Consider the following 12509-nt stretch of genomic DNA (forward strand, 5'->3'; position numbering starts at 1 on the left):
ATTTAATTAGTTCTTATTAATGGCACTGAAGATAGTTCAACAACAAGACCCAGAGAGTTGTGCTGAGCGTTTGCATGTTAATTGCTCAATGATTTGTGTTGTGGGACGGCTGTTTTGCATAAATACAAATTAGGCAGTGAGTTATTTGGAAACACCGATGCCTGTCTTTGCTGGGAGCAGGGTTTGTGCTGCATCGAGCACCTTCCCCATCCCAGCATGGGCTCTCTGTGTCCTAGGAAGGTTTACAGCCTCCAACAAGGCTCTGCCCACAGCCTGCAGGGCTCCTTCCCCTGTCATCCCCCTCTCTGCTCACATGAATAGAATGAACCTTAAAAATCAATATTCTCATTAAAGCTTATAAATTATTCTTTTGATCTACATTGACTCTGAGGAGTGAGCAAGCTGGCCCAGGGAAAATTAAAATAGCCCCTAAGGCTATATCTACTCAAATGTATTTATTTTTTTAACCTTTCTCATAATAGCGTTTTCAAATTCAATTTAGTTCTCTTAAATCAACAGCAAAATGATGTTTGGTCAAACAAGCACACTTCCTACCAATATTTATTATTTCATGTAAGAAGTAGCTAAGCTTCATATTTCCTGACTTACGTGCAAATTACCTGTCACTGCCCTGGACTTCACTGCTCTTTGTAGCTCTCCATGTCTGACATGACATTTTTCATGCTGTCTTGGTTTGCAAGACAGATGTCTGCTAGGACACAGAAGACAGAAAAAGCCTCCCTTGGAATGGAGAGTATAAAGCCCCTCCCTCCAAATTATTAGAATCTTTACATTAAGGGGCTCTCAGGCAAAGATATGGGAATAGGAATAACAGTTCTTTACTCATAAGTTATTAGGGCTGAGCCAGAAATTTTGGGCTACAGTGACAGAGCTGGTACAGGCTCCCCAGACCCAAAGGGACACCTTTGCACAGGGTTTGGGAGGAGTACTGTCTGCTGCCCCAATGGAGCTCAGAGGATGTAGCAATTTCAGAAGAGGCACAAAAGAGCATTTTTCTTGGTGGCAGAGAGGAATCAGGTTCTGTATTCATGGATGCAGTGTGAAGCCGTTGCATCATCTGTAAGTTATACTTTGTGATTAGACAAGTCACTGAACTCATTTAACCTGTAGCTTTGGCAATGTGATTGCATTAAGAGAGGGCTGAGAAAAGAATTTCTCTCCTTGAAGAAAATCATCGATGCTGACCTTCTCTTTTGCCCTGGAGGAAGGCAAAGAAAGATGAAAATGAAGAGGTTTTGAAAAGGCAAAACTCTCAGTGTTTTCAATTTACTGTAGCTCTTTTACTCCATCAGGTCATTTTGATGCTAAAATTAAAGTGACTCCAATAAAATAGATTCCACAATTATTTCCCAGAGGTTATTCCTGTTGAGTACAATTTTCCAGATGGGAAGCCCATGTGACTGGGAAACTTCCCAGCAGCTCTAGAGACCTGCAGGTTGTCTGTGCTGGGAAGGACAGTGAAGCCCCAGCACTGACTTGGAGTTTGTCAATACCTGTGGCTGACATTACAGCCGTCCTCAGCAGCATTCCTACATAGCCATGAGCTGGGATCAGCTGAGTTTTGGGACAGGGAGGATAACTGATTAGCAAGAATAAGATATCTCTCCCCTCTGAAAAAGTAAAAAACTAAATGCTTGGTATTGTTAGGAGATTTTTACATGTTTTTCCTAATGGGGCCTTTTTTTGTGCAAAACAGCAGGACTCCTGCAAAAAATCCACTCTGAAACCAACACAGAACTTTCTGAGTAACACAACTGAGTTTCCTGAGGTGTAACCCTTTCTCAAAGAATCATTTTCTAAAGTACAGTCCCTTCGTTTATAGATTTGATGTGAAGATAACATGGTGCACAAGGCTACTTTACAGCCCGTGCCCTTTCAATGAATGCTGTGCTTTTCCTGAAATTGTCTCCAGCCCTGTATCAATTCTATAGAGAACTTGTTTTAATAATAACTAGTCTAAAGAAACAAATTTCATTATCTAAGAATAAAAGGAACTCTGGCTTTTAAAATATACAGCCTGCCTATGTGACGCACAGACACTCTCTTAGAGCAGGAAGGGTAGGAATTCTGTACCTCCTGACTTGTAGGGTGTGAGAAAGACCTTGGCTTTTTATCCTGTTCAAATACTTGTTTTAAAAACCCACCCTTGAAGTTCCCAACTTGGCAAAATTCGTTGTTGCTGTTGTGAACTGTTGCTCATCACTTTGTCAGCTGTATCTTGGGAGTTACTGGCAGTTTTCATTAAACTAGGATTTACAATAAGCAAGTTGCAGTGGTCCAGCCATAAATATCAAACAGAGGTTGTTTGAGAACTGATACCATATTTTTGGGCAGGATAGATGAAATAAATTTATTTTTGAAAGGAGTACTTGTAAATTTGATAGAAACTCAGTGTACAAACTAGCCTGGGTGAATGGTGCTTTTTGACTGAATAAGTAAAACCCTTTGGCTGTCTACAGACAAAACCTTAAATGAACCCTGTTTGAGTAAAAATCCTTCATTTCCATTATTATGCAGGAAAACCTCAGGGGAACAAAGATTTATATGTCTGTCTTGCCTTGTCTTTCTACTGTGAATAAGAAGGTCATATCTGCAGCATGATCAAAAGATGTCAAAACTTTCCCTCCCCTGGGAAAAAGAAGTTATCTGGCCTTGTGAGTGAAGGTGACTTCTCCCAGGCTGTCACTCAATGCTGAGGTTCCACATTCTGCTTTTCTCCTCTTCTTTTATGGGATGATGAAAATACAAAATCTAAACTTTCAGTAAAATAGCTCATAATTTGATATGTGTGAATCTGGTTACAGTGAGAACTTTGCCCTGTAGGTTTGGCTGGTTATTAATTTTTTTTCCCTAACACTCTTATTTGGACTTGTGTATTTGTGTTTTGGTTTGGGTCTGCCTCACGTTTCTAAATTTAGGTGAAAATGATGATGTGTTTTTACCATTTCCCATGTGAATGTGTTCCTAGCAGCTTTACAGGTTGATAATAGCCAAGCATGGAGGCACAAGAGCAGCTCAGAGGGAGGCCAGTCGAAGTGGGGAGAAAAGCTAAGACCTGCAATTCTACAAAATAGAGCCTGCCTTTACATTGGACCAAATCTTCTTCTTCAGGCAAAGCTTTTCACTTGCTGCAGACACAAATCTCAGCTCATTCTTACTTCTGTGCTCCCAGTTTTATTGCTGTAGCAGCACTAATGGAATTGCTCAGCAGTGGGGCATGTGGTTTCCCACCAGTCTCTCTGCCCCAGCCACCAAATATACTTTTCCCTTCCTCCTGCTGAGCTTTGAGCCACTTTCAAAGGGTCTAAAAGGAATTTGTGTGGTGCTGAGCTTTAGCAGCATCAGTGCTACTATATTCACCTGGTCTTTCCCTTGAGCAAGTGAGAGCTGTTTATGACTGTGGAACAAGGGCAATTAATTTTCATTAGTCATTCCTAGTTTTAGTGTTTACCTCAGATTTTAAGAATAACCAAAATTTCCCAGCAAGAGTCTGGGAAAATTGTGTGATGCCCCCATGTCCACACAGCTTCAAGAAACTGAACCTGACTTGGTTCATCAGTTTTGCTCCAGAGAATATCTCAAGCTGTGGCTGAGATATTCTGAGATAACTGTGGCTCATTAATAGGTTTGGGGGATAAAATACTGCACCAAACTTATTTAATATCTCCTGCTTTTTACTAAGCCTTATTGCAGTGCCACTGTACGCAGATCAGAGCTGCTTGCCCCTGGTTCAGTCTGGCCAGAGAAGTTCTTGATCAATGAGAAAAGTGGCTGGTCTCAGGGATGTTGACAGATAAAGACATCGCACTTTCATCAGATTTTTGACTAAAGAAAGACTCTTGCTAGGAGAGCTCTCTGGGAGCACATAGGCTCTCGTGGCCCACTGTCAAGAAGACAGGTTCTAGATTAAGGAGGTGACAAAAAGCTGACTGAGAATCACCCCAGGGCTAGACTGTGGTGGGGATGCAGAGGTGTTTCAGGGTGAAAAGGGAAATCGTGTCTGCTCTTGACATCACAGCAACCTCTTTCCAAGCATGGCAAAATTCAGAGATCTGTTTCAAAAGAGGCAAATAGGAATGCTTCACTTCAGTCAGCACTTCTGGCCCCTCTAAAGTTAAGGTGGCTTTGTACAGCAGGTGGTTGTTCACAGGTCACGTGCCAAAATGAGTGGTGGAAAAGAGAGGATTCCATCCACTCTGGCAGGGAAAGCAAAGCAATTCAATGTCAGGGCATGCAGAAGGAGCCCGAGCATTTTGCACTCCCTGAAAAGCTTGGCTGTTGGAGTCATGGGAACACACAGCTTTGGCTCTGCCCATTTGCAGGGGTAGCAGCAAGAAACATGTGAATCCTGCATACTTCAGTGGCCAGCATAACTGAAATCTCTGAGAAAATGTAAATTAACAGGGGGTCCTTCCTGTGCCATCCTGAGAAATTTGCTTCCATTTTATTCAAGATGACTTTCAAGAGTGGACCTGTCTCTTGAACCTCTCTCTCAAATACAAGTTCAGGGTGACCCCTTGTAGCCTTGATCCTGTAAACTGTAACCTCTGATATTATGAGGCAAGAAAATGGTTTCTGAAAACAGGAGATTTTAATAATTTATGTATGTGTGTATATATATGTATATAAATTTTAAGAAAATGTTGATAACTGTTGTCACAGAACATACAAAATTTCTCCAACAAATGGCATAAAATATCTGCCTGGATTTGTTTGTAATTAAGGAGCTCAATGCTGTTAATTGGACAGATAAGTGGTAGGCCCTGATTTGACAGTGCATTGGTGAATCCCAGTGTGTGAGATGTTCCCAGGAAGCCACAAAGAAGATGTTTCCTTGGCTACAGAAGTAAATACATAAATGCTTTTCTGGAGGGAGGCCATCAGGAGTCAGGTGTAGTGACTGGTAGAAGCAAAGCTCTAATAGAGTAGTAATGTTGCTTTAGGTAATGTTCTTAGAGAAAGGAATTCTAATTTCATTAATAACGATAAGAATGAGGAACAGGATGCTTGCAGCTGAAGGAAAGGGGCTCTGCATGTTTCTCAGCAGAGACACAGGCCCAGGGTGATGGTGTGGATTTTCTGTAATTAATTTTTTTAAAACTTGCTAAATGTCTTAATCTTGTAGGATGAAACTCCTGCTTAACCAGCTGCTGGTGGGTTCTGTGAGAAAGATAAGAATCAAGCTTGTTTCAGGATATTTACCTGAACAACAGAAATTTGTATTCTCTTATTCAATCAGTTGTTGTCTTGTTATGAGGCTGAGAGAGGCTGTGAGCAGTGTTCAAGAAACAGGCTGTAAGGGGAGATGTCTCAGTTTATTGGTCCCATTTTAAAAATTACATCCCTTCATCTCCTCCAAAAAAAGACCTGTGATCTCCTCCTGCTCCCACTCATCACTTGCAATATCTCAGCTTTGTGCAGCTTGTAATCACAGTGCCAAAGCAATAATACTTCTCCCAGAGCTGCAAGAGACCTGCAGCTCCCCCGAAACACAAAGGAACTGCCATCAGAGTTTTTCTGCCTTCCCACTGACATGCAAAGACATGGCTCTCTGGAGCCTGGGGGATCTCAGCCCATCTGTGGAAATAAAGGGACTTCTGAAGGTATTTTTTTTAACCTTGCAGGCTGGAAGAGGTGGCATCCACAGCTAGTTACCCCGTGGGGGTGGTGGAGAAAGCCAAGGAATAGAGACAGGAGTATGTGTCACTAAATTAATGTACCTGCTCTGCTGTGGGACAGCTACATCAGCATCACTGCTGTCACCTGGCACGACCATGGGCATTAAGTGAGAATGAGTCTGTCACACTTCATTTACCAGGCTTTGATGATGGATTTGGTGAAGTTGTTGTCTGGGATGATCGACTTTTCTCTTGTATAAATGTCACTGGAGCACTTGATGGGTCTGATGGCATATGTGTGGTGGTGCAAAGGTAGCTGTAATGTATTGGAAGAAGCAGAGCTGAGCAGGAATAGCAGCTATGGAAAGGGAAGGCTGTGGCAAGTCTGCAAACTGCTACAGCAGCTTGGCCCAATGGATGGGTGTTCCCCTGTGGGAATAAACTCCAATTACCAAAGGTCTGGTTCAATATATGCACAGGGGAGCCCTGAGCCCTACTAGTGCATCTTGTGGGGGCTTCACATTAATATCCTGACTCATGGATTGATCTCTCTGCTTCCATGAAGAAAGCACAGGCTTTAAAATAGATATCCAGAGGAAAGGTAAATAATGTGAGCTCTTGGTGTTCAGGACAGAACCTGACAGATAGATCCTGCAAAATCATCAAGGTGTGTAAAGAGTGATTGAAAAGCTGCAGGCCACCTTTTTTGATTTTCTATGGGTGGATTGTTGTAGGAAGTCCCAGGCTTGCTATACTGCTTCCTAATCTGAACTCAAAACTGAACTAGTCTGCAGTCCTTGGAAACAGAGAGTGATTCACTGGGGCTGGACTAAATGACTGGATTTGGATGCATTTGGATTCCTGGCTTGCCTGGAAATTGATGTCAAATGTACCCTTTGGCATCTGAAATGCTTTTAAAATCTTCCCCTAAATGTATTTATGCTGCAGGAAGTGTTGGAGTTGCAATCAAAATGTGGAATTTATTATAAAATCTGACCTGTGCCAAAGTCTTAATGTTGCTCACCCAGAAACTAACAGTGGATGCAACACTGGTTATACTGCAGAGAGAAGTGGGAAAAAATACATATTAAATGAATTTATTTATTCTTCCTAAGTTAATTAACAAAGTATCCCAATCTTCATAGAAAGTTGTCCTAGTTTGACAAGGAAGTGAGTTTTCTCAGGAAGTTGGGGTCAAACCAATCAGTGGTCAGGTTTGAATATTGACACCTATGTGACCATGAAGGCATGGACATGCCTCTGAGAACACAGGGGGTTAAAAGCAGAGAACAGCCAGGGGAGCTCTCTTTGGTTCTGGTCAGCAGAAGGGTGCAGACCTCCCCTGCCCAGCCACAGGCTGGGTGTGGGAGGGGAAGCCATGCAGCCTGGAGAGGTAAGACAGGGGGTGAAGGGACTGGAAATGGGCCAACCCCTGCAGATGCAAGGGTGGAGAAAATCTGAGATGTCTTTGTTCTCACCCACTCAGAGGGAGAGAGGGTGAAAGAGACAGAGACTGTGCCAGCAGTGTGCCAGCGAAGGAGGAAGAGAAATGGGGGGAAGGTGCCCAGCTGTGGGAGTTGGAGTTCTGGGCCGAGATTTCAGCCATCCTGGGAGTATGAGTCTTTTAACCCCATCTTGGACAATGAAAGCTTTGTGAAATATTAATCCTCCTTGATCTGAAAGAGAAGAGAGCCTGAGGCCCAAGATGTCAGACAAAGATGGGGAAAGAATCCTAGGTGGGAGGAGATGATGGAGTGGCTTTTGGCTGGACTTTTCTTGTATAGCCATAGACTGACCCAGTTTCTCCTGCAACAGAGACTGCATTTTTAGGGGGATGCAATGGTTGGAGCCAAGAGAGTGACCTGCTGCAGTGATGAGGAAGGTGTGGTGGTGCCCTGTGTCTTCAGGGAAAAAAAGATGTCCATTCTCAAGACCCTCAGCCCCAGGGGAGGAGAAGATAGGGGGGACTGTGGTCCCAAAATGAGGAACTGTTGTTCTTTGGTCCTTGGCAAAGCATCCTTAAAGGAGCCCTATGAGCAGTCTGTCCATGCACAGTGGTGAGAGCACTGTACATGGAAGGAGGATGTCACACTGGCAGATTTTCTCTGGGCGGTGCCATGTGTGACATGGAAACACAAGAGGTCTCAACTGTGTTTCCTGGGAGGTGTATGGTGCAAGAGAGATTCCTCTCTCCCTTGATGGACTGAGTAATGATTATCTGAAGGGTGGTAACTTGATTGAGGTTCCAAGTTTTGTCTCAATGTGCTTTCTTGCAAATTGGTGGGGGGATGTTTTGGAAGGTTTTAATTCTGAATTCTGTGTGTTCCCTTTATTATAGTTGTAGGTTAATATTTTTTTTTCCTTTATTTTTAAGCTCGAGCCTGCTCTGCTCTGTTTCTGGTCACATCTCACAGCACTCATCTGGGGAAGGTGTATTTTCATGGGGGCACCGGCATTGCGCCAGCGTCAAACCATGGCAAAAGTCTTTCTGGACCATGTTGCCAGTAGAGTTATATCAGCCCAAATAATCACTGATCTCTGAAGAAGCAGCATTTGGTTGGTGTCCCCTCATGGTGGGGCACAGTTATGCCTGCCTGTGCACTCATCTTTCTGGTTTCTTGCATCTGATCATCACCCACAGTACCACGAGACCAAAGACAAGCTTTGTGTGGTGACCCACGCTGGCACAGGCAGAGGGGCTGGCTTAGCAATGGCCTGGGTGTTGTCCTGTTCAACCTTCCAGCAGCTCCCTGCTTTGGGTGTCCTTTCTTACCCTTCCTGCCCTCACAGTGGAGCCATTCTGGCCTCTGGAGGAGAGCCCCCTGTGAGAACTGTTCATGTCTCCAGCCTCTCTCCATCAATCAGTAGGATGCGCTTTTTTTACCTGATTTTTGGAGCAAAGCCAGCTAAAGCAAGGCTATTAAAACTAATTAGATAAATATATATATATGTATTTTGTAATCAGGCAGTTAATTATTTCTTCTTATTAAAACATAATTTAATTTTCATTGGCTTAGGGAGCAGGTGGCAGTCCCTGGCATTTACTCGTCTCTTCATAGCTGGTTTAAAGTGAAGTGTATATATATTGCAGCTAATTATGACTCAATATAAAATATGTAAGTAGTTGTGAGCTTAGCCCTTGTCTCACTGCATGTTGCTTGTCTGAAGAGCTCAGGTTGTTTTGGGAGGCCTTTCAGAAGGGTCCCTGTGGTAACACTTCTCTCCTCCCCTCTCCATAATTTGGATGAACTGTGCCTCTAATTTGTTATCTGAGATCTTTCACAGGGGAGCTCAGGCTCTCTTTTTTCTGCTCCCCTTTTCTTTTTTTTTCTTTGAAAGGTTATAAAATGTTAAACTCAGTGTTTTGAAATCCAGATGGATGATACTGAAATAATGAGAGTCCCACCTCTGCTGGAAAAGATATGGACATGGGGACTCATCACAACATCAAAGAAACATTTGGTTTCTTACCAGTGTCATCTGTAAAATTATTTTGTTAACACCTGTGAAATGTTATTTCATCTTTTCACACACACCCCCAAGCTGGAGTTTCTGTTGGAAAAAAATATTTGCAGTAATATAGATTGGGAAAAGCTTTGAAACAAATATGGAAAATGAGGAGGCTGAGTTTTGGCTTCCAACAAGAGTGCACTCTCCATATGCTTCTTTGGGTCTTTTTCTCAGCAGGAGAGAGACATCTTGAGCCTGAAGCATTTGTTGTCTCTTCACTTCTCAGACTCGGAGACTTTCAGGTCTAATTTCATTTGAGAATGTGCTGATTTCACAGAGGAAGAATTAAATGTCAGAGGAATATCAGCCTATGTGCCTGATGAGCTATTGGTGGGATTTTTTTCTTAGCAATTCCATGGCATTTTATTCCTGCATGAATTACACTTTCAGAAGGGAAGAAGGAAACCCAGCATTGCATACTGAGGAATATTGTGGACTCTAACTTAGGTCAGAAAACTTGAAAAGACTAAATCCATACAAGCTTACCTAACCAAAACTTTGGCCACAGCATAAAGCTGCTTTTAAAGGAAGAATCAGAAACACATAACCAACAAGGCTGGACAAGACCTTGGAGATCATCAAGTCCAACCTAAGAAGATAAATAGGAGGCCAGTGTTGTCATCAGCTGGTGATATGACCTAAAATGATGTGAGTTAAATTTTTTTGTAGTTTTTTTTTTTTTTTAACTCAGTTCAAGGTATATGAGAATAAGTCCATATAGATGTTGTGGATGAAATCCCTTAGGCCTTGTAGATCCCCTTAAGCCTTGAAGAGCTAAAAGGATCCATCACAGAAACACTCCATGAAGTCCATACTGTTGTTCTGCTAAAATTGTTCAATCTATATATTCCAAGGCAAATGTATTTCTGCCTCCTGTTGCTCACTGTAGTTATGAAATGCTTTATTTATCTGTGTCTTGGTTTGAAAAGACAGGTGTCTGCTAAGGAAGACAGGAGCCTCCTCTGAAATGGAAAAATGTACACCTTTTCCTTCCAAAGTGTTATAAATTTGAAATTAAGGGGGGCTCTCAGGCAAAAATATGGCAGCAGGAATAACAGTTCTTTATTAGGGAAGAAAATAAAAATATAAAATAAACAATGCAGTGAACCAAAACAACACTGACAGAGTCAGAATACAACCTGGCACCCTGCTGGACAGGGTGTTGGCAGCAGTCTAATTGGAATTATGGCAGCAGTCTAATTGGAATTGTGGCTGTAGTCCTCCTGGAGTGTCAGGTGTGGTTCTGTTGGAGCAGCGATCCTGTAGAAAAGGGTGCAGTCTTCTTCTGAAGAGGCAGTGAGAGAGGCAGCTGTTCCTCTGGGATGTCTAGTGCAGAAAAAGCTGTGCTGGTGTTCCAGAAACTCAAGATTATATCCAGGTAGGAATGCTTGTCTCCTCCCCCTGGGTGGAGCATCTCGCAACGGGATGCTGTAACTTCTGTCAGCCATGCAGTGACATTCAATAGGCCATTAACAGCAGATGCCTCCCTGGGGGGAGGATTGGTTTGTGCCCAATTAACAGAAGTTAACCCGTCACACTTCTAACAGATGGCAATTGAATACATCTTGCCTTGCAATCTAGGACAATCTGAAAAACATCAGATACTTTATAACAGCTTACATAAAATTCTGTGAAAGGCAGTCAATGGCTCTTTCTTTTCTACTTTTATATCGTGACTTAATAAGCAGAATTTTTGGGAATATGTAGTCCTTGTGTATACAATCAATTATGTCCATGTGGATATATTCATATTTTGATGACAGCCTGTCATGTAGATCAGAACAAAAATGGTGTTTCGTCCCATATATGGTAAATGCTGAGATCTAAAGTGAAACATGATTCAGATCAGCAATTTTTATTTGGTTTAGGACTTTATCCCGCAAAGGGCAGTAGTATTACATTTTAAATGAAGAACAAAATAAAACATTACAAATCCAGGCTTCAAAAGGAAGCATTTCTTTTGCATACTCTTGATAGAAAAATAAAAATAATAAATAATAAATAATAAAAATAATGATGGTGTTTTCCCCATAGCTTGATATTTCCTGGTGAACCCATTAGATCTGATGTCAAAATTATATTACAGAAAATTCTCATTGTTTCCAGTAAGATGGTAAAGGGAGGAGAATACTGGATTCTTGCAAGAGCTCCTTGCAGTTTAAGAGCTTCTCATGCTGAGCAAAATAAGAAGGTGATTTCTAAAGAAGTCCACGATGTATTGTGTCAAATTATAAAAATACATTAAGGAAGTCAGCATTATGGTTACTGAGCAAAGACTGCAAAACTAAAAACATCTTCTTTTGGCATTGCAGTTGCCAGAATCTTAGGAAGACAGATCTTTACAGGCCCCATGCTCCAGAGACCCCTGTGTATGAGCATCCTCTGTTAACTCCAGCTTCTCCCCACTCCTGCTGCTTTTGGAGCCCTACCAAGAGGGTGCTGCTCTCTTTGATTTTGCACAACTCTGTCCTTCGTAACCCTCTTGGAAGCATAGAGAAAATCAATTGAATTATACCTGTTGTGGAGGGATTGGAGAATAATGGAAGCAGCTCCTATGGATGTGGCACACAGACTGCATCCATTCATCCCTGAGGCACGATGAATGGAGGTGCAAATTGATTTTGACTGCACTACCTTGAGAGCCAGGACTTCAGCAGGAACCTAACAAAATAAGACAAATGGCCTTCTGTATTGTGTAGAATTATATCCTTTGTTCTTTAAACAGCTTTTATGCTGAATAGCACCCAGGCATGTTACATGATTAGAGAACTCCTTGGGAATCATGGTAATTTCTGATGCTCTGAAAGGGAAACTGTAGTCTGATGCACACAGCTAAATTTGCCTGCTGGAGAGGTTTAGCAATGATTCCAACAAGGAATTTCCAGCCTTTTAAATTTGTTAACTGTGTGGCATAATGTTTCTGTCTTTGTGACTTATCTTTATTTCTTCTTCCTAAATCATAATTTAATTTTCATTTGACTGTACCAGGACACTTTTGCCATCACATACAAGAATAAAACTGACACAAGCATCATATCTAACCACACAGTTGTGCTGAAGGCTAGGAGGCAATTCATCTGTACAATGATGCTCTGAGTTCTCCTGCAATGATCAGTTCTTTCCTAACTTTGTGATTGACTATTGAGTGTATATTGTAAATATTAACCTACTTTGACTGAAGTTTTTGGTTGGTTTCCATCAATAATTTTATAGTCTGTAACCTATCACTTTTTTCTCAGAGTTTTATAAACATCATATAGGAACATAAATATATATTGATTGACTTTTATACTGAGTGCATACCCCATTTACAAGCATTCATTGTCCACATTTTACTGAAGTGATTAAAAAACATCTGGG

Source organism: Lonchura striata, chromosome 3 (assembly GCF_050655825.1).
Source record: "Lonchura striata isolate lonStrDom1 chromosome 3, ASM5065582v1, whole genome shotgun sequence".
Lineage (NCBI taxonomy): Eukaryota > Metazoa > Chordata > Aves > Passeriformes > Estrildidae > Lonchura > Lonchura striata.